This window comes from Anas acuta, chromosome 21 (assembly GCF_963932015.1).
Source record: "Anas acuta chromosome 21, bAnaAcu1.1, whole genome shotgun sequence".
In the NCBI taxonomy this organism is placed as follows: domain Eukaryota; kingdom Metazoa; phylum Chordata; class Aves; order Anseriformes; family Anatidae; genus Anas; species Anas acuta.
The window spans coordinates 6,693,465-6,714,614 of record NC_088999.1 but is presented as its reverse complement, the minus strand read 5'-3'; the positions used below and the strand labels follow the sequence as shown (position 1 = coordinate 6,714,614).

General features: G+C 43.7%; 1 protein-coding gene across 1 annotated transcript in view; it reads left to right on the top strand.

The window, feature by feature from the left end:
- The window catches only part of LOC137842910 (gap junction beta-5 protein-like), a 165,453-nt gene that overhangs the window by 20,927 nt on the left and 123,376 nt on the right, over positions 1-21,150 (top strand). Inside the window, exons 2-4 of the mRNA XM_068657566.1 lie at positions 6,669-6,738; positions 8,910-9,044; positions 20,921-20,998. The gene's annotated coding sequence lies outside the window, so the exon portion shown is untranslated. The remainder of the gene's footprint in view (positions 1-6,668; positions 6,739-8,909; positions 9,045-20,920; positions 20,999-21,150) is intronic.

Below are 21,150 nucleotides of genomic sequence, written 5' to 3'. Positions count from 1 at the left end.
GGGTAAAAGAAATGCTCTTAATGTGTAGAGGAAACAGAAAGTAGCCCAGGTGTCTGGAGAGAAATGTTTATTAACTGCTCAACATAGCAGTCAGCATCCTTCCATCTGGTGTGCGCCAAGTTGAAACATCAGGGCCTGGAAGGGCACACTGGCATTTGCTAATTCAGTCTAAAAGAAGCATCCTCCCATGATTAGGGAAGCAAAGATCATGCCGAATTAGATGGAGGAAACAGGAAGCAGTCTCGTAAGGTAACTATTGATTATTTAATGAGCTGATAAATGCCAGGCTACAGAATAACTGCACATCTGAGCTGTTTTGGCCTGAGCAGAGGATTCTTTCTCAAAGCAGACGGAGGCCTAGAGCTGAGAGCTTTGTGAGCAGGTTGTGTGCAATCCCCAGTCACCCAACCTCTGTTCCCAGCAGAGCACCTTTGTGTCAGTCACACTGCATCAGAAGGTGACCTGTCCTGGGGCAAATCAAAACCCTGTTGGGCTGTTCTCTAGCAGATTGCAGTATAAATAGCTATTTCTTTATCACTATGTTCAACTATGGGTCTGTTTCTTCTGACAGTATTTCTAGGGCTCTGTAGTGACATTTATTCACCTCTCTCTGCTCTAACATTACCTGAACAGTACTCTGTGCTCCAGGGTTTCTGAGCACCAGTTTCAATGGTGCTAAATCATGGGCCCCAATTCTTTGTCTCCTCAAACAGCTCCCCTGTAGCCCTGCAGAATACAAGCAGCAGTTGATTCTGATTTATTGTGTTATTACAAAATGCAGAGGATTGCAGTCCTTTGCACAGAGAAGACCAAATGCTTTTTTTGTTTTACTTCACTGAAAATTTTGGCTCACCTGTCTGGGCTCTTTGCGCACGGTGTGAACAAGGATGCCTTCTCTCATATGCCTCTGTCACTTCAGGATGCTATAGACAGAGACCTGCTCAGAAAAGTGAAGCACTGTAATAGTTTGAGGGGGGGAAAAAAGGTGAAAGACCTTTATTGGATATTCAAACATCAGGGCTAAAGAATATTTTTTTGGACAAAAACCTAGCCTTTATGCAAATTCTGGAATAGAAAAATAATTTTAACTGTGCATCTCCTAGGTTGAATAAATTTTTAAATCTATAAAGAAATAGCTGATCTCACATCCTTTCCTTCCATCAATTTTGTTTTCTGTGTATGAGAATACTTTTTCCTAACTGAGGAGACCTGATTGCTTAGTTTTCTAAATCTTGCTCTACCTCTTGTGGTCTGTAATGCTGCTAACCAGAAGTCTGCACTGATAAAAGGACAAGGCAAAAACTGCCGAATTTCCCTTCCCTCTCTTGTTGTCTTCTCTCCTTCCCTCCCCTGAAGCCAATTTATTAACGGTAACCCTATTTGCTGTTGTGCAGCCCAAACACAAAGGATAACTGCAGGAAATTTGAGAGATTAACCAAATTGTTACACTCAAATGCTTTAAGATCGAGCAAAGCACAGACCAAAAGGAACGTTAATTTACTCAGTTCTGTATTGCAATGCACATAAACAAAGATCACTTTGAATGGGGCCCCAACAAAAGTACATCCATCATTAGCTGGTGCTATGGTGGTAGCAGGTAACTCTCATGTGCAATTCAGTGTGAGTTGGTGCTGGTTGGGACTACTCACTGGAACAATTTCTTTGTCGTTGTTTATTTTAACCTTGGATTTTAGCTAAGGGGTCGGAATTGGAACAGAATTGGGGAGGAAAAAAGCAGTAGGAATGTGAAAAGATGTAGACAACACACAGCAAATGGAAATTGCAGAAACATTTTGATGTTCATATGCTAATTGCATCCCACTTCCTTGCAAACCGCAATCACTTCATTGTTTTTGTGCTGTGTGTTTTTTGAAAAGATTTCATTGAAGCCTCCTTAATGAGGCAGACACAGAGAATGAACGAGAGGTATGTTGTGGATGGAAATTTCTTCTGGATGCTCCACGTTAATTCTCCTTTGATTTCTTCCTTAGTAAAGTTGTTCACTTTACAGGCAGAAACCAAATTGGTTTAACTGAGAGACCAGCCAAGTCCAAACCGGCATGCTAGAAACTAGCTGTGCTCCTTTTGCTGCATGCCAACACTAAGCAGACTTTCAGCTGTTTTACTTAGCAGGGGTTTGCAACTCTGCTTCTGGGTTGGTATCAGGCTTCTTTGCCCAGAGTTCTCATTTTATGTTTTGAGTTTGAGACTTAAAGGAAAAAAAATAATCAATCACTGTTCTCTTTTTTTTTTTTTTTTTTTTTTTTCCTGATTTGACTTCTGGACTATGTGGTTTCATCCATTTCTTCTTCTACTTTATCCTTTTGTTGTCTGACTCTGTGTCTTTGGTATCTGTCATTCCAAAACCCTTTGACGAATGTTTGGGAACTTCCTTGAGTTGGTTGTGATCTGCAGCTGGATAAGGAAACCTGAAAAAAGGTGAAGGAGTGGCAGCCTCTTGTAGAGAGGTTGGCTGCAATGCTGCTGAAGTATCTAGCAGGAAAGAAGACAATTGGGATGCCTTTGAGAAGAGCCTGAGGAAGATGCCCTGGGAAACCCAAAGCCTCTGGGAGGTGATGCATGTCCTGGCTTTGCATCACTGCAATGAAGAGCTCCAGCCTGGCTTGTGGGTTATTGGTATAATCCTGATGTGCCTCAGCGTGGTGAGGGCTTCTGGAGCCTAGAGAGATGCTGCAAAAATGAGTGTGACTAGGTGCACGCTGAAGGAGTCCTCAGTATCATTAATTACAATATCTATAGGCACAGGCAGTCAGTGAAATGGGAGTGCAGACGGTGACCCTGTGGCAGCAGTAGAACTGGAGCTCAGCAGCAATATAAAAAGCCTTTTTTTCCCCTTCTAAATGCGGTACTGCAATAAAAGTGTTTAATAAATGAGGAGAGAAGCAAATGAGGTTGTTTCCAGGGAAGGATGCTTATCACTGAGGTAATTTCTATTTTGTGTCTGTCTTGGCTTTATTTATTTCTTCTCTTGTTTTGCTGCTATTAGGGGAGACAATTCCAATGAACGGTGGAAATGAATCCCACACCGTGTCTTTCTGAATCCCGCACAGGGAATGGCGCTGTCTGAATAAGATAATGTGTCAGCTATAACTTCAGCAAATACACTCGGGATTGAACTAAGGACCTTAAAATATTTGTGTATCTTACGTGCCTCTATGTATATTACATAATGTAGCTTATGTGTGAGATACTACAGCTGGAACTAGCAAGGTGGAGCTCCTGGCTCAATGTCTTCACCCAAATATGCTCCCTTCACACAAGTGTACCTTGGTAAAGACGGTTTAGCTGGAATATGAGTAAACTTCAGTCTCTAAATGAGGCTGGATGGGAGCTCCAATACTTCCAAAATTGTTGTGGAGTTGGAACTGCTTCCTTGCTCCTACTGTTCTCTATCATTTCTAACTACAGCTGATGAAATTGAAGGGGCAAGTCGGTATCTTTTTTTGTCCATACAGCAACAAAATGTATAAGAAATCTGGAATCCTGTAAAACTTCTGACCGCAATGTTTTCATGGTAAGTAGCTACAGTTTCTGAAATTAGCCTGCCATGAGGGAGAACTCATGTCAGAACACCTCCTTCTGCTAATTTTAGCACGCGCATCTTGGGAAATGATGCCACAGAGTCTGTGGGAGTCTGAGCTTTAAGGCCAGAATCAACTGCAAGATCATCTCATCTGACAGCCAGCATAATGCAGCATTCAGCAATTGCTGCATCAGGATGGTGAGTCGTGCCCCGTCCAGGAAATGTCTTACAGATGCACACAGTGACATAGAGACTCCACATGAAGACTACTCAACCATGTTCCTAGCTGATGTCTCCTGTAGCTTTTCCGAAGTCTTTGGGGTGCAGTTATCTGCTGAGACGGAATATAGGCCTTTTTGCTGTGTAATGGATAGACAGAAAAGTGACAAGACATCCAGAGGAAACTGTCAGTTAAGGCAATAGCCATATGATGAGTTTAGGTACAGCTCCTGGTTCAGGATGATAGTCTGTGGTGAATCTCAATTTTTGTCCTGCTTTAATTATATTAAAAAACCCTTGAAACATTCTGTTGTTCCCACATGAAAACAATGTATTTGAGTGCGACTTGGCTGAGTGGGATGTGATTTGTCAAAGTCTTCATACTCATTAGCTTTCTGCTTGTTTCACTCCTCTTGATGCACCTCACTTCCACCTCCACTCCTGCTAATGCACTTTGTGTTTTCCATTGTCGAAACACGTTTTTGGTCTGATCAGGCAGAGACAGGCATTGCCATGTTTAAAGAATATACTCTCTTAATTTGATGGCATTATGATCAGCTGAAGACATGTTCCTTTTGTTCATGTTTCTTTGCTTAGACACTTGCCAAGATAAATTGAAATGTAAAAATAGCTGTCCTTGTTTAAGCAATTATATTTAATAAGGCTCAGAGGGAAGTGTGCTCTAGGAAATGCAAAGGGTGAGAACTGAAGGACTCTTGTGACTTTTGTCCTGGCTTTGCTACTGGTTTGGCACTTAGCTTTGATTTGATGGTAGAACAAAAAATGCCCCTGGTCTGCAGTGCAGGTCTGTGCTTACACAGTGTGCATGAGCTGTTCCAGCCACTGGTGCCAGTCAGGACCCTAGAGGTCACTTGCTCTCTTTTTAGTGACTTTCCCAACGTAGGGACATCAGAGCTGAATTGTTAGTATTGAAATGGCAAATTTAAGTGAAATGTAAGTTGCAGAGGCAACTCTTAATTTTGTTGGGCTTCATATAGTTGTGCTAGGATGAGACAAGTAGCAGGTTGTAGTTGGTGCAGTTTTCTAGCTACTGAAATTGGAGAACTTGATTTTTTTTTTCATCCTGTTGTACTCTGTCATACATAGACTATAACGTCCCAGGGGCAGGGATTTTCTGTTGCTTGAAGCCCAGCAGGACCTGATCTCAGCTGCATTCTCCTCATTACTGTAATATGGAGGGAACTTGAGCCATCTGAGAGAGAATACTAGTCTGTAGAGGTGAAAGTCAGGTCTTGGGTTAGCCTTTAAGAGCCTATTAGATAAGTAATGTCCTATGAAATAAATAAGCACATGGCCTCGCTCTTTACAGTCATGAGCTTTCCCAGCAGTGTTTCAAATCAAGTCCTAATCACTTCAAAAGCTTCTCCAGCACCAAGCTTCTGTGGAATTGTACACATATTCCCCTAGATTGTATGAAGTGACTGCTGTTTGCTACTTGTGCAACAAAAAAGATGTTTCCACAGTTAAAGAGCTCAACTGAAACCAACAGCAGCAACTACATCAACGGACGCACACAAACAGCACCTGCTTCTGCTGTGGAAGCTGATCAATTGAAATTGATTCTTCCACTGTGATGGCAAATAAAACCCCCATGTTTTCCAGGCTCTCGACACAAAGCTTATTGTATGTCATGTAAAATATTTATGCTACACTCATTTGGAAGCTGTAACTTATTATCCGCAAATGAGTTCAAAACCTTTTCAAAAGGCATTTTACTTCTGAGCAGAAAAGTGCCTTACTGTCTTCAGTGCTCTGGGGTTTGAATACACGCACACACACTTACTTTATCTACCCAGGAATTATTTGCTTTTTGGATAATGGTGTTAATTTTTTTATTTTGTTTGGGAAGGCTAATTCATTTTATATTTTTCCTTCTACATGTGTTCTTCTGCACTAGTGAGTAAATTATTTCTTTTTTTAACAGAGCAAAAGTATTCCAGTCTTGACCTGGGGAATGAGCTTTGAATTTTCTGCTCCTTTTGCCAAGGATTCCCTGGGTTTCCTTGGACAGATTTAGCTGCTTATTGGAACTCAGCAGGATTTCATTATCAGCAGATGTGAATCTTTTAGAGTTCAATTAAATCATGCTCACGGTATGTCTGTCCTGTAGATGAAGACTCTTGTTATCTTTATTTTTGCAGTTACAGGAACCAAGAGGTTTAAGGGCCCACCTACAAAAGAATATGAAATTATCCAAAGGCAAAGATGAAGATTGGTGGTTTTTCTTCTCTTTATGGGAACAGCTTGCTTTGAGTGAAAGTGTCCTGCCAGCCACAGATGTGCAGTTGACTAATGTAGTTAACACTTGTCTGTCCTCTGTGATGCTTTATCTTCACAGAAACCCTTTTCAGGGGCTCAAGGTGATGACAGTAATTTCCATCTATGTTAGTTTAAGACTGCTTTTGCTTTCTGGAAAGACCTCAAATTTTTGTTGTTGCTAGCACAGCTCCTTTAGTGACCTGACCCACCCCTTTAGGAAACCTTTCTAAATTGCAAAAAATAATGATCTGATTTGCTGGTGGAATTTCCTTTCCTTTCATTGAAGGACCCTCCTCCACCAAAGAGGGCCCTTTGCTGCATCTCCAGAAACATCACTGTGGTAGGAGGATTCTGCGGCAGAGATAAATATGCTATTTTCATGGTTTTAATAATTAAAAATGCACTTAAATCCTTCTGCACACACTATAGAAAGGTCTATTGCATTTATTCTAGCCTCTCACAGATCCTTAAGGTTTTATGGGTGCTTTAAAGCAGAAATAAAGATCCTTTTTTATATCCAAAAACCAGATGTCTCTCAAACTGCCATCCTATTCCCCACAACTGTAGTTATTTTCTCTTTAAGATGTTGCATCTGGCCCACAGTCCTTTGTCTTTCCCTTTCTAGAGATGTGCAGGCTTACAGCAGAAGTCTGTTCCCCTCACCCCAGAGGTCGGCACGGCGTTTGGGAGCAGAGGTGAGTGGTGGTTCCAGAGAAGCACACGCAGCAGGGCTATGCCCTTACACTTGCCAGGCTGAGCAGGGAGCTCCAAGGGCTAGAGCAGCTCCTTGGCTGGCCCCGTGGGCTCCTCAATGTCATTGTCCCATGTCCAGGCTGCAGGAGTTCACAGTGCAGAAGGACTGAGCCTAAAAGGGGTGGGGACACAGCCCGTTCCCCTGCCCCAAATGTTCACAATTCCTTGGGTCTGTCTTGGTCTGGTGGGTTTGCTGCCTTTCCATGCCTGCTGACCTACTCTGAGGTAAGGAAAAGCATCCATGGGAATCTCTTGTAAAGACAGATGCCCAGCTTGAAACTGAGATGTTCAGACAGGTCTGCCTCCATCTTCCTCCCCATGTCCTGCACACAATGTACCTAGCCGACATGCCTGTGCTCTAGCTCAGAAGCAGGTTAAATTGTAAATACTTGCAATACGGCTGTGGCAAGCATCCCTTTGCTTCCATTCTCCATCTGTATAATGAAGATAATTCTGTCCTGCTCCCGAATGGCAGCACTAATAAAACTCACGGGTCCTGCAAGTATCCAGATCAGTGCGGTTTTGTTTCTGAAATTATTCTGGCACTGCAGGGAGAGGAGGTAGCTAAGAGCGTTGAAGTAGCAGACATTACACCATTAGCTTTGAGTACTTGATTGGACTGCAGAATATCAAAGGATAAGAAAATCCAATGAATTCAAAGAAAAGTTCTGCTCTGCAGAATCATTATATCAGAACAATGTATATGCAGCTAGTTGTGAGCTCTACACAAGAAGTCTCCTGGAGAAATAGAACTGATGTATCTAGGCTGTTTGGAATACATATTTGTTTTCATTATCACTCTTTGGCAGAAAACGTCCTCCAAAGGAAATAAATACATGAAAGTATTAGATGGGAAAAATTGGTGATTTTTACAATCTGCTTTCCTCCCACCTTGCTTTTTTGTATTTGTGTTCTATCTTGTTTTAGAAGCTCTGTTTCATTTATAATGAAGTTTCTTGAAGCTTGATTGGCAGCTGAGGACAATTTGCAATATACCAGCTGCAGTATAAAGGCACTGTGATGAATGGCTCAGGAAAACACAAGGGAAGAAAAATACCAATTTCAGTAATGGGGTAGGTTTGTTGATAGAAGTCGCTTTGGTTCGATTTAAGTTCCCTCTGACGTGAGCAGGCTTGGTGTGAGGGGCATCTGGTGGCACAACCACAGCGTGCACATCACTGCCACCACATACTTGTGACCCCCACGTTGGTCTTCTAACCTTGAGCAGCTTCATCCCCAAACTGCAGGCTCCCACCTACACATCCAGTTCTCTTCCATGCCCCTTGAACTGATTCCTGAGCACAGGACATGCCTTTCTGGCATTCCCTGTTCAAACTGCTTCTGTCGTTTGACTTAAGCATAAGGGAAAAATCCGTGAAGCCCAGCGTGTCAGGTAGTGGGAGTGCAGACAGGATGGTGGATGGCATACTGAACTGCGGGAGGAATCTGATGTTAAAGCAGGTAATTAAAATAGAAAATAAATTAAGAGACTTTACTAGAAAGTAGAAAGTTAGTTTTCAGCAACTGAATTGGGAATAAGGAACACAATACGCCACATCATTGCCCCTTAAGGGAAGGATGCAGATGAAGTTCCCCCTGAGCAAAATAACGAGGTTAATTGGGGAGGGGCACAGCTATTCTTAATGGGGAACACAGGAGGCCAGCATGTTACTGCCTTGGCAAAAGAGACTTTGATGACCAGCTGGGACTGATGTGTTGTTTGTGTTGTGTGTTTTTTTTTTGTTTTGTTTTGTTTTTTAAGTTATAATAAGCAGATCAAACTGTCTTTGTACAGTAAATAAACATGTCAATGCACGCCAGACTTTGGACGCTCCTTAGAACATGTCTTGGTGATGAGGAACATTTTCTGATACAGATTGATAGGTCATAATCTTGCAAAACGTCATGACTGACTTTGTTCTCAAAGCTGTGAGATTTGTGCTATGGCTGTAGTTTGAGGCAGCAATGAGAGCACGAAGCTTGGATTCAGAGCCTTCATGACCGCACCCTTGGCCTGCAATGCAGTGCAGCTTGGGGGGGAGATGCTTTCTTCCCCCACCTGCTGTTCTGCACAGCTGTGCAGTGCTTCCAGCTCCCCTCTCTCCCCTTGCAGAATGAAACCTGCTCACAGCTGTGTCGGGTCCTGGCCTCGGCAGGAGCACGTGTGGGAGAACCTTTGGCAAGGAGATAAGAGAGGATTTGCCTGATGGCACTTCTGGCTGAGCAGCGACTCCTTCAAGTCCTTGAGGTAAGTCTCATTTATGGTGCTGGTGCAGAGGGCTGAGAACGAATCTTCTGCCCTGCAGGCTCTGTGCAGGCTGTTGCCTTTGGAGCAGAGACTTGGTCTGTATCTGTGGATGCAAAGTGGTTCACGTGCAACACTTTAGGACATATAAAGTACAAGAGCATTTATGCTCGAGGGAAAAATGGACCATGCAAATGTCTCGAGTGACTAAAGGGAAGGGACAGCAAGCCAAGGGAAATGGGTAGAAATTACTGAGGAGGAGGGAGAAAGCATCTTCACCATTCTTCGTGACAAGGGAAATAAAGCACGTTCTCTCCTTGCTCAAATTAGAGGTATTTTTTTGTTTTAATACTTGCTAATATATGCTAAGCTACCCCTGCTTTTCAGAAATTGACAGTTAGGTGCCACTGCTGCCTTCAGTCACCCTGGAGGTAGGGGGAAGGTTTATTTTTATAACTTCAGCATGACACGATGGTGTGATGGTTTTATGTTTATTTCACCTGGAGAGGAATTGCAGAGTAAGGCCTGACTTGGTTAAGAGCGGAGCTGACTTTGCGTTTCCTGAAGTCCAAAACAGGTTGAGATGTGTGTTTGAGAAGGGGGGAGCCCAGGCCTGCTTCTCCAGTGGGAACTGAGGCAGGAAATCAGGCAGGCAAGGAGAGCAGCTTTGCCTTGCTCCGCTGTGCTTTGAGAGAGAAGGGGAGAAATAGCTTAATTGCATAAGCCTTGTGGTCCTCCATTAGTATAATTGCAGTGGTAGAAAGAAGAAGGGTGGTCGGGTCAAGCATTAAAAAGCCTGAAATGGTGAAAAGAGACACCTCAAGCTACAGCAGCTTTGGAAACAATTCTTCAGAAGTGGCTCGAAAGGGATAACCAACACATCATGCCACGCTCTCTACTTGCGCTGATAATAGTCTGAGGGATGAAAAATTGACCCATCATAACACGGTACTGTAACATGACTCTTCTCATCTAGATGGCAATCTATAAAGATTTCAAATGCTTAAAAATAAAAAATAAAAATGCTGCATTAACCCCTTGCAAAGATGCAGAAAATAAAGTGAAGGAATTAACTGAAACTCGCCTAGAGCCATCAGTGAGTGCAGCAGAGTTCAGAAGCCTGTCCCCCACCCAGGCAGTCTGTCCTGGCATTGCCATGTCACGTCTCCCTTGCAGGATTCTGGAGAGAAAGGCAATCTTTAAGGTGCTCTTTTGTTCAAAATTATGTTACTGGTTTTCATGTTTTGTTTTGGTTGCTTTTTTGTTTGTTTTATTTTTCACTTCCTGTGAAAACCCGTAATGGAAATAACTGTTTTTTCCTGGTGTGGCAATAAAAGCCATTTTAAGGTTGAGGATATGACACACCAAAAAAAAAAAAAAAAAAAAGGGTTTTGTCTATCTTTCAGTGAACAATTTTCATAGGGTCTGTGCCCTGCATTGGGCTTTCTGTGATGGAAGATGGTCTTGTGGTTTGCACTGCCTGCACTTCACAGCAGACTCCAGTAACCTACTGGGAATGTTGGTCTCTAGTCTCCCACTCCGTAATTAAGCTGATGTGACACTGCTGAAGACCCTCAGTGCTTTCACCTGGGAGGGCACAAAACAGGCTGAAGAAATGCTTGTTGCCTATTGCAGTGCTGTTGGTAGCTTAGTAAATTATTTTTATTGGCATGATCTGCACCTCTAAGAACATCATGTAACCTTAATCTGCTTTAGGTAGCTGGTTTAAAATATTTACGGTATTTATCTTCCTTAGTTCTGTTTTTCTTGATCTTGCTAGTGTCGTGATTTTTAACAAAAGAGGATTCAATGTTTCACTTGGAGTGAATATGCTTAAAATAGTCTCCTGGAGAAGGAAGACAACTGTTGAGTTCCTGAGAGCCCCGCCACATTGCACCCCGCAGCAAATAGCCACGGAAGGCAGAGGCAAGGAGCCACCGAAGTAGTATCTGAAAATTTAAAATGGGACATGCCTCAATTCTGGCAGATCTTCCTCTTGACACTTTTAATTTCAAAAAAGCACCAGAGGAGATTGACTATTTTTTCCTTTGGCTTATTTTTCAGTTAAAAACTAGAATTTTGCTGCTAGATTATTTTTAGCTGATGGTGTTACAGGGAATAGCACGGTCTGATCTCAAGATGTTTGGCAGGCTTTCTTATCACCTTTGAAAAATCTGGGTAGGATGTGATCTTTGTTATGCTGGTGTGAATTCAGGATGCAGACTGAGGTTTTTCTTCACAATGAGAGACTTCCTTGCACTACAAGAAATGCAAATGCAATCATCCAGCCTTACCCCTCCCCTCCAAAATAATCAAAGTAGCTTTTAGAGATTGATGTACAAGAAAGAAAGAAGAAGAAAAAAAAAAAGGTAAATCAACCTTACCAAAGTAGTAACTAAGCCAAATCATATGAAAAGTAGCACTGACCCTAAATAAAAAAATAAGCCACAAAGAAATGGCATCTACCCACCACTGCCAGTGCTGACTGGTAGGATGAAATCATATCAGTTTAATATCAGTTTAATTTTGTTTTTATGATTTTGCATCTTGGTATGTATGTCTTCGATGCTGTTTTTAAAAATGGTCTCTGTATGTGTTTGTTGTGATGTGCTATAGAGCACCTTCAAAGCAGTTGCAGGGAAAAAGGAGTCATTTTTGACTGAAGCATATACCATAGGGTAAGGATTAGCTCAATCTGTCCTTCCTCTCTTAGGACTTTAACACAAAGGGAAAACAAGATTTTAAGCTTTTGAACATTGATTCAGTGACAGTACATGTACATTTTTAAGGGACATTAAGGTCACTGAACATTCATTCTTAGAGAAAGTGTCATACTGACAAGGCAATTATTGATTTTTTTCCTAACCCAGAGGTGCTCTCTTCCTTCGTATGTCTGTGTTTGTACATATTATATTCTGCTTTTCCCTTTTCCTTGAGCTTCAACCCATTGCCATTTTTAGGTGATTTAAATCACTAGTCATATAATGGCTGAAGGCGCATCGTGCAGCCCTGTAAATGAGAGCCCGTAGTGCCCAGGGATGCAGTTTCCTACACCCCTGGGGAGCACGGCTCAGGCACATCAGTGAAGTGTCTGCAGGTGTGGGCACAGCTGATCCCAGGAAGAAATTCGTGGTCAGTGGTGGTCTGAGTCTTGTGGCTGGACTTTTAACTGGTGATTTCAGTGAAGATTTAATGATTTAAATTGATCCAGAAGGCTTTGGAATACCAGCTCTGAGCAGAAGGCGATGAGCTCAAATGACTCTTGGAGGTGGAGAAAGCAAAAGCTTAGGCTGCAAAGGGCTGAGAACTGCATTCCTCTGATGTTGCTGAGCTAGCAGTGGGTACAACATTAACCATAATCCGATAAGATTTTGCTAACTCTACATACAGGCGTTAGGGGGTCAGTCGGTGCAAGTGGGGTCTGCGGTACCTGCTGGGGATCTGAGCAAGCCACCTGTCAGCCCTGCCTCTGCGTGCTTCCCTCTAGCTGTTGGGCTCTAGCCACGTGCTTACTATAGGCTTCTACTTTCAAAGAGCCAGTGTAGCACTTTATCTTCTCCTGCTGAGGCACCCAGTGTCTCTATTAGCTCGATAATTACTCACCAAAGTTCCTGTTTTCATAGCAGCGATAACAGTTGTTAATCACATGCTGTGCTAGGATTATACCTCCTCTGCCAATCCCATGCTTTATTCTGAACTTGACACGCACCAGCCAGGGATGTATGTTAATGCAACTGCAGCAAGTCATTAAGTTTTATGTATTGTGAGTATTTAGTGTGTGAAGATGGAAGCCATGGTCAAAGATGTCTAATGGGGAACTGCAACACGGTTTTAGGGACTACCAGGTTCATTCTCCAAAGTTTTTTATCTAGGGAGCAGATCACAGTCAGCATCACAGAAACAGCATGAAGATGGGCATAAAGAATCAGCAAGCAGCAGAGGAGTGAGAAGTCAATACGGGGTTGTTGATAAATCCCTGAAACTGGGAACTGCTAGCATTGGGTCATGAGAAGTACAAATGCTGTATGGGCTAGATGTGGTTTTCTTTACTGGGGGACCAAGTTGATGTAACTAGTGAAACAGCAAGTGAGCTGAAGCCACAGGAAGCAATGCTTATTAGAAGAACGTCCTCTAAAAAAATGTCCGTTTCAAGTCCTTTTGTGTCAAGCAAAGTAGCAATGGAGTAATTCTGCATTCTGTCCATTTTAGTACCAGCTGAGAAAATAAAAGGAAGACTACACAGACAAATAGCTAGCATATCTTTTTATAGAAAGGAAGAATTCATAGTAGGTTGTTTTGTATTTATAGGTGAAGCATCTTTCAGTTTCACCAGCGTAAGATGGAGAACTGACTTCTGTCTGACTTGCATCTGCCTAGCCATAAAAGCAATTTAAAATATGTATCTGTCAGCAGAGTGATTGTATTGTATGAATATCTCACACTGCCCCTGAACATACACCGGCTGTGTGGCAGTCAATCATAAAACATCAAGTCTGAGATGTTGTGTTATTGCTCAGTATTGTTTATTGCAAAGTACAATATAGTGGAAGCAGGGCTGAAAGGTCTGTAAAGTTCAAGTGATAAATGAGAGGAGTAACTTCAGAGTTTTTGGAAGAAAGATTTCAACAAAATCTGATGTGTAGAGAAAAATACTTCAATTCTCAACTTAATATTGATGGTGGTCCATGTCCACAGTCCTTTTAGTGCCTAGTCCTTAACACCATTTGTCTAGGCAGGAAAACGCTAGCCAAAATGTAACACGGGACCAGAAATTCTCCCAGTGAGAGTACAGAGATAGTTTCACGGGTGGGAAATATTCAATAGACCTGAACTGATGATGGACCTAGTCTGTATGTGCATCTAGTCTAAACACAGATCTCTAAATTTCAGTTAGCTCTTGCCTTCACTCACCTAAAATACTCTGGAGGGCTTCTCGTGCAGCCTGATGTTCTGTTCAGGTAGCAGGAATGTGGCTTGGTGACAGGAAAACCTGCTGCTGAGCTTCCCGATCATGGGGGTGGTTTGGAGGTGCAAACGAACAAGCAGTTCAGGTGAATGTTTCAGTAACTGGGGAGAGTTGCTGGTGAGGAAAAGAGATTTTTTTTCTTCCTTTCTGAACCTGTGAAAGAATGCCCGGAGCACATCATATCCAGCTTTAAAAATACAACATGCTCGGTTAGTTGAGCAGTGAAATATTATTCAGCAGCAAGCAGTATTCCCCCTTCAGTTTCCTGTGCTCATTGCCTTTTAAACATCAACAGCACTGCAAGCTCCCCAGTCCCACAGGGTGTCTTCCCCTGAAAACCAGAAAGAAAATCCTGAGGAAGACCACTTTTGTCCAGTGCACAGGAGAGCAAGGCTCTGATCCCTTTAGGTCCATGAACTGCCCCAGTGAGCAAGGAGGGGGAGTAAACGGGGCACTGAGGTGCTGGACTCTGCTGGGGGCCGCTGGCTGAACTTTCTTCGAAGGGTTTATCCAAAACAAAATGCAGAAGTGTTGGGGATGGAGGAGGAAAAAAAAAAAAAAAAAAAAAAGCCCAGCTCAACAACAAAATGATTGCTGCAGGGAGAGAAAAAGCAGCTTCTATTGAATGATGCTGGCACAAATGAAAATAATTTTCTTTCCCCTTTGACTTAATTTTTCCTCTGCTTGCATTTTGCATAATAAGGCTATAGATGCGCTGGGGTTGCTGTTTTGGGCCAAACTATGGGGCAGTTTCTCCTTCTCCCTCTCCTGCTCTCGCCTGGCAGAAGAGCTTTTCAGGCCAATTCAGATGGACCTGGTTATGACATGGTGGACGCAGCCAGCACATTTTGGCTGCAGGAACTGGTCGGCTTTGAATGTTGTTTGGCAGCGCTTATTATAAATAGAGTCTAGGGTTGGTTCTTTGGCTCTGCAGCATACAAATATAGATTTGTTCACTATCCCTGGGTCATAAAAATCTCTTTAAGGCTGCTCTCCAAACAGAGAGGATCATTTTGAGAAGCCTCTTTGTACTGTGCCTGTGTCTGCCTCCCCCGGCTCAATGGCGAGGCATCCTGCTTTATTATTTCTCTTCACATGGCATGGGTGGGATGAGGGAAGGACTGCAGGGAGCATTTTGGGTTGCCAAGGATGGTATTGTCAAGTCTCTTTCTGTTTTCCTCTTTATCTCAGTGTATCACGAAGTCTTTTGCTGACCAGGGAAGGTGACCACCTGTCCCTTTCTTACCTCTCCCAGGCCGTTTCTGTTCAGACCAACATGAGGATGCTCAATTATGTCTTACCAGCAAGCCTTCTTTAGCCAGGTCTGAGTTTCTCTCCTGTGGGTAGAAGTGATGCTTGGTGAAAGGGCTGTAAAAATGGCTCAGGTAATCACAACTGGAGCTGAGAGATCTCCTTTCTTACAAAGAAGATTCTGGTGTGTAATAAGTCCGCTGGAGATGTCTGTTCCTATGACAGTGTCAGGAGGGATTGCCAAGAAACCAAACCTGAAGGCTTTGATATCTTCCTTTTATCCTTTGCAGCAACAGCAGTCTGGAGAGAACAGGGGGTAAAAAAGAAAGGAGTCATCAGGTTGGGAGAAAACAGCAAGTCCACAGCTGTGGCCAGCCAGCTGAAAATCCTCAGAGTTTGAAGATGAAACATGTTGTCTCCTGGGTCTTTGAATGCAGTGTGCAGCATATCACTCATGGCAGCCTTGCTGAGAAGCCAGACCCACGTCCTTTCTTTGCAGCCAGCTTTTTGTTTGCAGGCTCTTCTCAGTGTGAGAGGGAAGAGGTGTCCCTTTACAGCAGGGTGACTATATAAAGGTTAAGAGCTTTGTTATTAACCCCTTACACAAGGCCTATTATAAACATCTGTGGAAAGAAATAGCCAATAGTTTTATGTAGTGTTAAATATTCCACTTTACTCAACCTAACAGTGGTCTCAGTAGCATTCACTGTTGCCATCTTATTCAGATTTTTTTTGACTTTTCACATTGAGATCCTCACCCCTGCCTGGCAAAGTAACACCCAGAATAACCCTATCTTACAGCTTCAAGGCAAAGAGATATGTCACTGCACATACTTTAAAGCAGGGACGAGTCTAATCAGAGGCAAAATCAACTCCTGTCTCGGTGCTGTGGTGATGCTGACTGTCAATTACTGCACAGGAATGCTGGCTGCCTTTCTCTTTACCCTGTAACCTTATGGCCCAGCATCTGCAAAGCAATGGTAATTTGCCAAATATAGGAGTTGGGATAAACAAATTTGTTATGTAACTTCTCAGTTGCCAGGAAATGTGATGATGTTTGATTTCTGCCGTCTGACTGGAGTAATGGATTCAGGACAGAGAAGGTGCCTACAGAAATGCGTGGCATTCACTTAGTTCGGGACATAGTTGACATGGTAAATATACTGGAGGCCAAAATCTGCAGTTCTGGGCCAGAGCCAGTTATTTGCCCTTAACATTGCTCATGTTTACAGTGATAACTTAATTTACTACAGCAAACTGCTTAATGATTGCTATCCACAGTGCCCCGAGCTACCTGGCTGGGACAGACAGAAACCTCCCTGTTATTCACAGGTATCCCTTGGGGTCTATCTGAGAAATTTGCCACCCTGACACGTTCATTAGCAATGTGTAAAAGTTCTGAGCAGGATTACTAGTAGCTCCTTTTTCTTCGGCATCCTGTGGGTGAATTCCTAGTCATACTTATGGACCTAGGGAGCTCCTGTTCAGCCCATGCTGGGACCAGATTTGCTGGAGAGCCTTGTCCAGGTTTTTGGATATTCACCTGCACGTGAGCCCTTACAGAAGAGTTCACAGTGATGCTGCCAAATACCCAGCAGTGCTCCTGGGTCACCTGGAAATGTGAGTATTTGCTACAAGGGCACATTTGTACTGTACAATTTGGCGTGCTGTGAGGATACTTAGCCTAGCTCTGAGGCTGAATTGTTTGAGGTGTGCATTTGGGCAGAATCTCACTGACATGGCAAAAGAACTTCCATCACCCCAAGCAGGTTGTTTAGAGCCAGTCTGGGTCTGTTTGTGGCTGCCTGTGGCAGCTGGATGGCTCTAGCTGGGAGTGGAGAGCTTGAAAGAATCTTGCCCTGAGCAACTGTGCTGCACTGGTCACGTAGTCCCAGCACTTTGGTGTCTGGTGGTCGTTAAAGACTATTGTTGTACTTTGTGATCAAAGGAATATTAGAGGAAGTTATTTCCATTTGTGAAGTACAGGGAGAGAGCAAGAAGATGCAATCGAGTGCAAAATTTTATTTTTAAAAGCTCCTTTTGCTTAAACTGTCTCATTTCAAGGGTAGCTTACAGTACATAATAGTCCATAGAGCAGTTGGGCAGACTCGATGCAGGATGATATTTTAATGCACTGTTTGAGAAATGACAAATAGAAGGGTTTACTTACTTTAAAACACTTCCCATTTAAAAGGCCTACAGCTACATCTGGTACTAGATGACTTTGTAATGAACAACAGAAAGCGGTAAGTGATGTCACTTTGTCTCCAGGATGTTTTGAAGTCCAGGTATCCCAAAGCACATATCAAAGCTATTATGAAACGCTTTGAATTAATGACGAAACAGACTGTGATGCAGTGATTGTGTTAAGCACACACTTGGATGTTATGGACCTGCTCGTGGGCTGAATTGTTCGTGCTGCGCTGATGTGGAGAGAGGGAAAGACTGAAAAGCATGAGCATTAGGAACTGTGTCAGTGCAGAATGCCCTAACAAAACCCTGAGAAGGCACCTGAGAGCAGCAGCAAGTGTGCTGCAGGCCTGGAACAAAAGAAATCGCTCATACTGCATAAGGGAAGTTACCACATTGCCTGACCAAATCAACTGATGCTCTTCTTGGCTTATCCTGCGAGGTGTACGAGTACCTTGTATTCCTGCCTGGCATCTGCAGGAGCCAAGGGCAGACAATGTCCCTGCAGGGCCAGATGCTCATTTATTGTGGGCCTCTCAAGTAATGGTTGGGAGAATCTTTAGAAAAAACTGCCCTAAAGTGAAACTCTGGCTGTTAATTGTAATTTATGTTGGGAAAGTTGAACAGAATCTTCGCTTTTCTAGAGTGTAATCAGTCATGTTGTGATATATACAAACAAAATAGCTTGGGGAAAATCAGAGGGAAAAACAATGACTAATGATCCTGAGCTCAGCCTGTGGATGCTGGTCTTGTAATTCCTCCCCTGCCACTCCAGGGTTATTTGCCCTTTTCTTTAAAGACCACGAGTCAGGAAGCTTCTTTTCCTGGGGACAAGGAAAATCTTATGATCTAGCAAAGGCATTTTTCTCTAATGCTCTGAGTATATTTTGGTGAGTTTGGGCAAAATGGAGGCTGAGCTACCCTCTGTCCTGAGTTCTGCAAAACTGATCTCTAGGATTGCACTCATCCCACGAATGAGGATTAGAGCCAGGCTGCTGGTTTGTTGGGGCATGGTAGCTCATTCCAGGTGAGGATTTAGCCTTTGTTACCTGCTTTACACTTTAGCAGCTCTTCCTTGGACTGTTTGTAGCAGAGACAGCCTTCTCTCTGACTCATCCATGCCCACAGAAAATGCAGTCCCTGATCACGATACCTGTTTAAGCCATAAGAGACTGGATGAATCAGGAACTGCATTGCCCTCTTGATGTAAACTCGTGTTAAGGTCAGCATCAGAGACTTACAATAAGCTGTGATACAAGGTCAGAAAACCTGGGGCCAGGTTTGTAGTGGGTGACAGCGCTGCGTTCGCCTTCTGGGGGCTTCAGACCATACCCCAAATTCAACTTCATCTTCTCACTGTGCTAGTGCAAACCTCAGTGTAGAAACTGTTTAAAAAAATAAATAAAATCCCATGCCAATGCAGTACACACTTCAGTACTGTGTAGCTTGCCTCAGCAGCCTTCTGGCTTGATCTCTGAATCCGATTTATGCACGTGGCTGTGCCTGCTCAGCGCAGCCTCGTGCCTCTGGCTGGAAGGTCTGTCTCCCCTTCTCGGTGTCGCTTGCAATGACAGCTGTCATGTGCCAGCTCCTTCCACTGCTACACCTATGTGGTTACAGAGATCCTCAGATCTGACAAGCTCCTAGAGCATCCACTTTGTGATCTGTGGGCAAATGTTTGTGTGCGATGTGTACGTGTATGTTTGCACACGCATGTCCTTGCAATAGGTGATTTGCAAAGAAAGATGCTAGGCAACACAGACAACTTCAAGCATCATCTGCTGAGGAGCCCTAAACAGCTTGCATTTGTTTTGGAGTGAAAATCCTCCAACTGCTCTCCTACCATCCCTGTAACATATTCTGAGATGCCGTGCTTCTGGAAGCTGAGGCTTGCAGCTGAAATGTCTGAGCGCAGGGCTAATGTGATTGCCGAGATAAAATGCAACATTCATAAAACCACCATGTGCCAAGTAACTGCTGAGTAGCCCGGGCCAGATGCTGATGTCAGCTCCTCCAGCATATTTCCACTCCTTCGAATGGATTATTTTGGCTTTGCTTTGGAGGCTGGCTTCTGGCCAAATAGTTTTGCCTTTGGTATATGACAAGTTGATTCTCTAGGACAGACGAGACCTTGCAGAATAGCTAGGGACTGCTCCAACCCGCTGTTTTCTCCATCGAGTGGGAAGACAGCGTGTGACTGTGGCTGCTGTACTCTAACAAGAAGGCAAATCTGTGGTGAGAATGGAAGTACCATGAATTAATACCGTAGCTACCTTGGGATGTCAGTGCTGCTTGTGTTAGAAGGCTTCAGTGCGAGAAGGAAACGTCCTACTGAGGAACTGACACTTTATTTCATATTTCATGGAGACGAGTTACTTCTATGAATTATTATTTTTTTTCTGCAGGGAGCATGTTGCATTCATGTAGCTTGCTAACATGACAAGCATTTGTGGTAGCTGAGGTCTCAGGACAAAATGTGACTTCACTCACAAGGTTTGGAGGTGTACACGCCATGAGTGGTTGTGTCGCCTCTCTGGGGACCTTGGCCTCTTTGGGAGAGGGAAATACTAGATCTCAGCAGTCCCTGCTGAGGTCTGTTTGCTGCGTGGGTGTTATAGGAGGCGCACTGAGATGCAGAGCTGAAAGAGCTGCAAGTCTGAAGAAGCACGTGGTCATTCCTTGTCACTGGGAGCTGGTCGCTCTGGCTGTACATCTAACGCCTCTCCGACTTGTTTCTCAGCACTAATGAGGAGCAGAAGGATGCCTTATCAAAGATGCAGTTCCTATTATCATTTCTGGAGAGGCAGAGATGCTATACAATACAGAAGAAAGACTGGGAACACATGAAAGAACGAATGCAATTTGGGGGAGCTGTGTGGTGCCTGATAATAAAGCTGCAGTTGTCTCTCTCCTACCTTTATTTATTTAGAACTACCTTGTAGCTGGGCTCAAAGTTTAAATAATACTAAAGAAAGAAAACAAATCAAATACTGTACAAAGCAAAGTGCTTCAGTGCTTCCAATTTAACAGCTCGTGTGAGAACCTGAAAGGAATCACAGTCGATAATGAGTCATTTCATCTCGGTGACTGGTGATGAAGAGCTGCCCTTGTCACCTCTGCTCCTGAGGGAAGCCAGAGCAGCCGCCTGCTGGGTGATGTCCCAGGATGGATGGATGGACAAATGGACAGACTGGGCTCCTCAGCGGTCAGCACAGCCTGCTGGCTCCTCCAAAATCAGCCCTGGACCATCCTTTGGTCCCAAAGAGCAGAGGGACTTGGAGTCTGGCAGCGCTGTTCAGCCACCAGGAGTGGTCTGAGCCCCCCTCACAGGGCTCCCATCTTCCAGCCTTCTTTCATTGATTGTGCCAGGCCTGCAGGGTGTCACCTTTCAAGGTGACGAGATCAGAAACAGCAGTGACAAGCAGATATTTTTCATCCCTAATTGGTTCCTTTCTTTTTTTCTGCCTTGCAGTGGTTCTGGGCCTTGCAGTAGGGTTGTCAGCAGAAGGCTGTGCTGTGTGGCAGACCTGAGATAGAGGAGCAAGCAAAGGTGAGGGTAGGGAGGAATTCCCAGAAAGCTGTGGTCAGTGTAAGTTCTTCTGTTGGCAAAATAAAGCCATGCTTGAAAAGAGGCAATATCAGCAAACTTTGCATGTGGCTCAGAGGATGCCTGCTTGTAGGGGTGTTTAAGAAGTGTTTCCC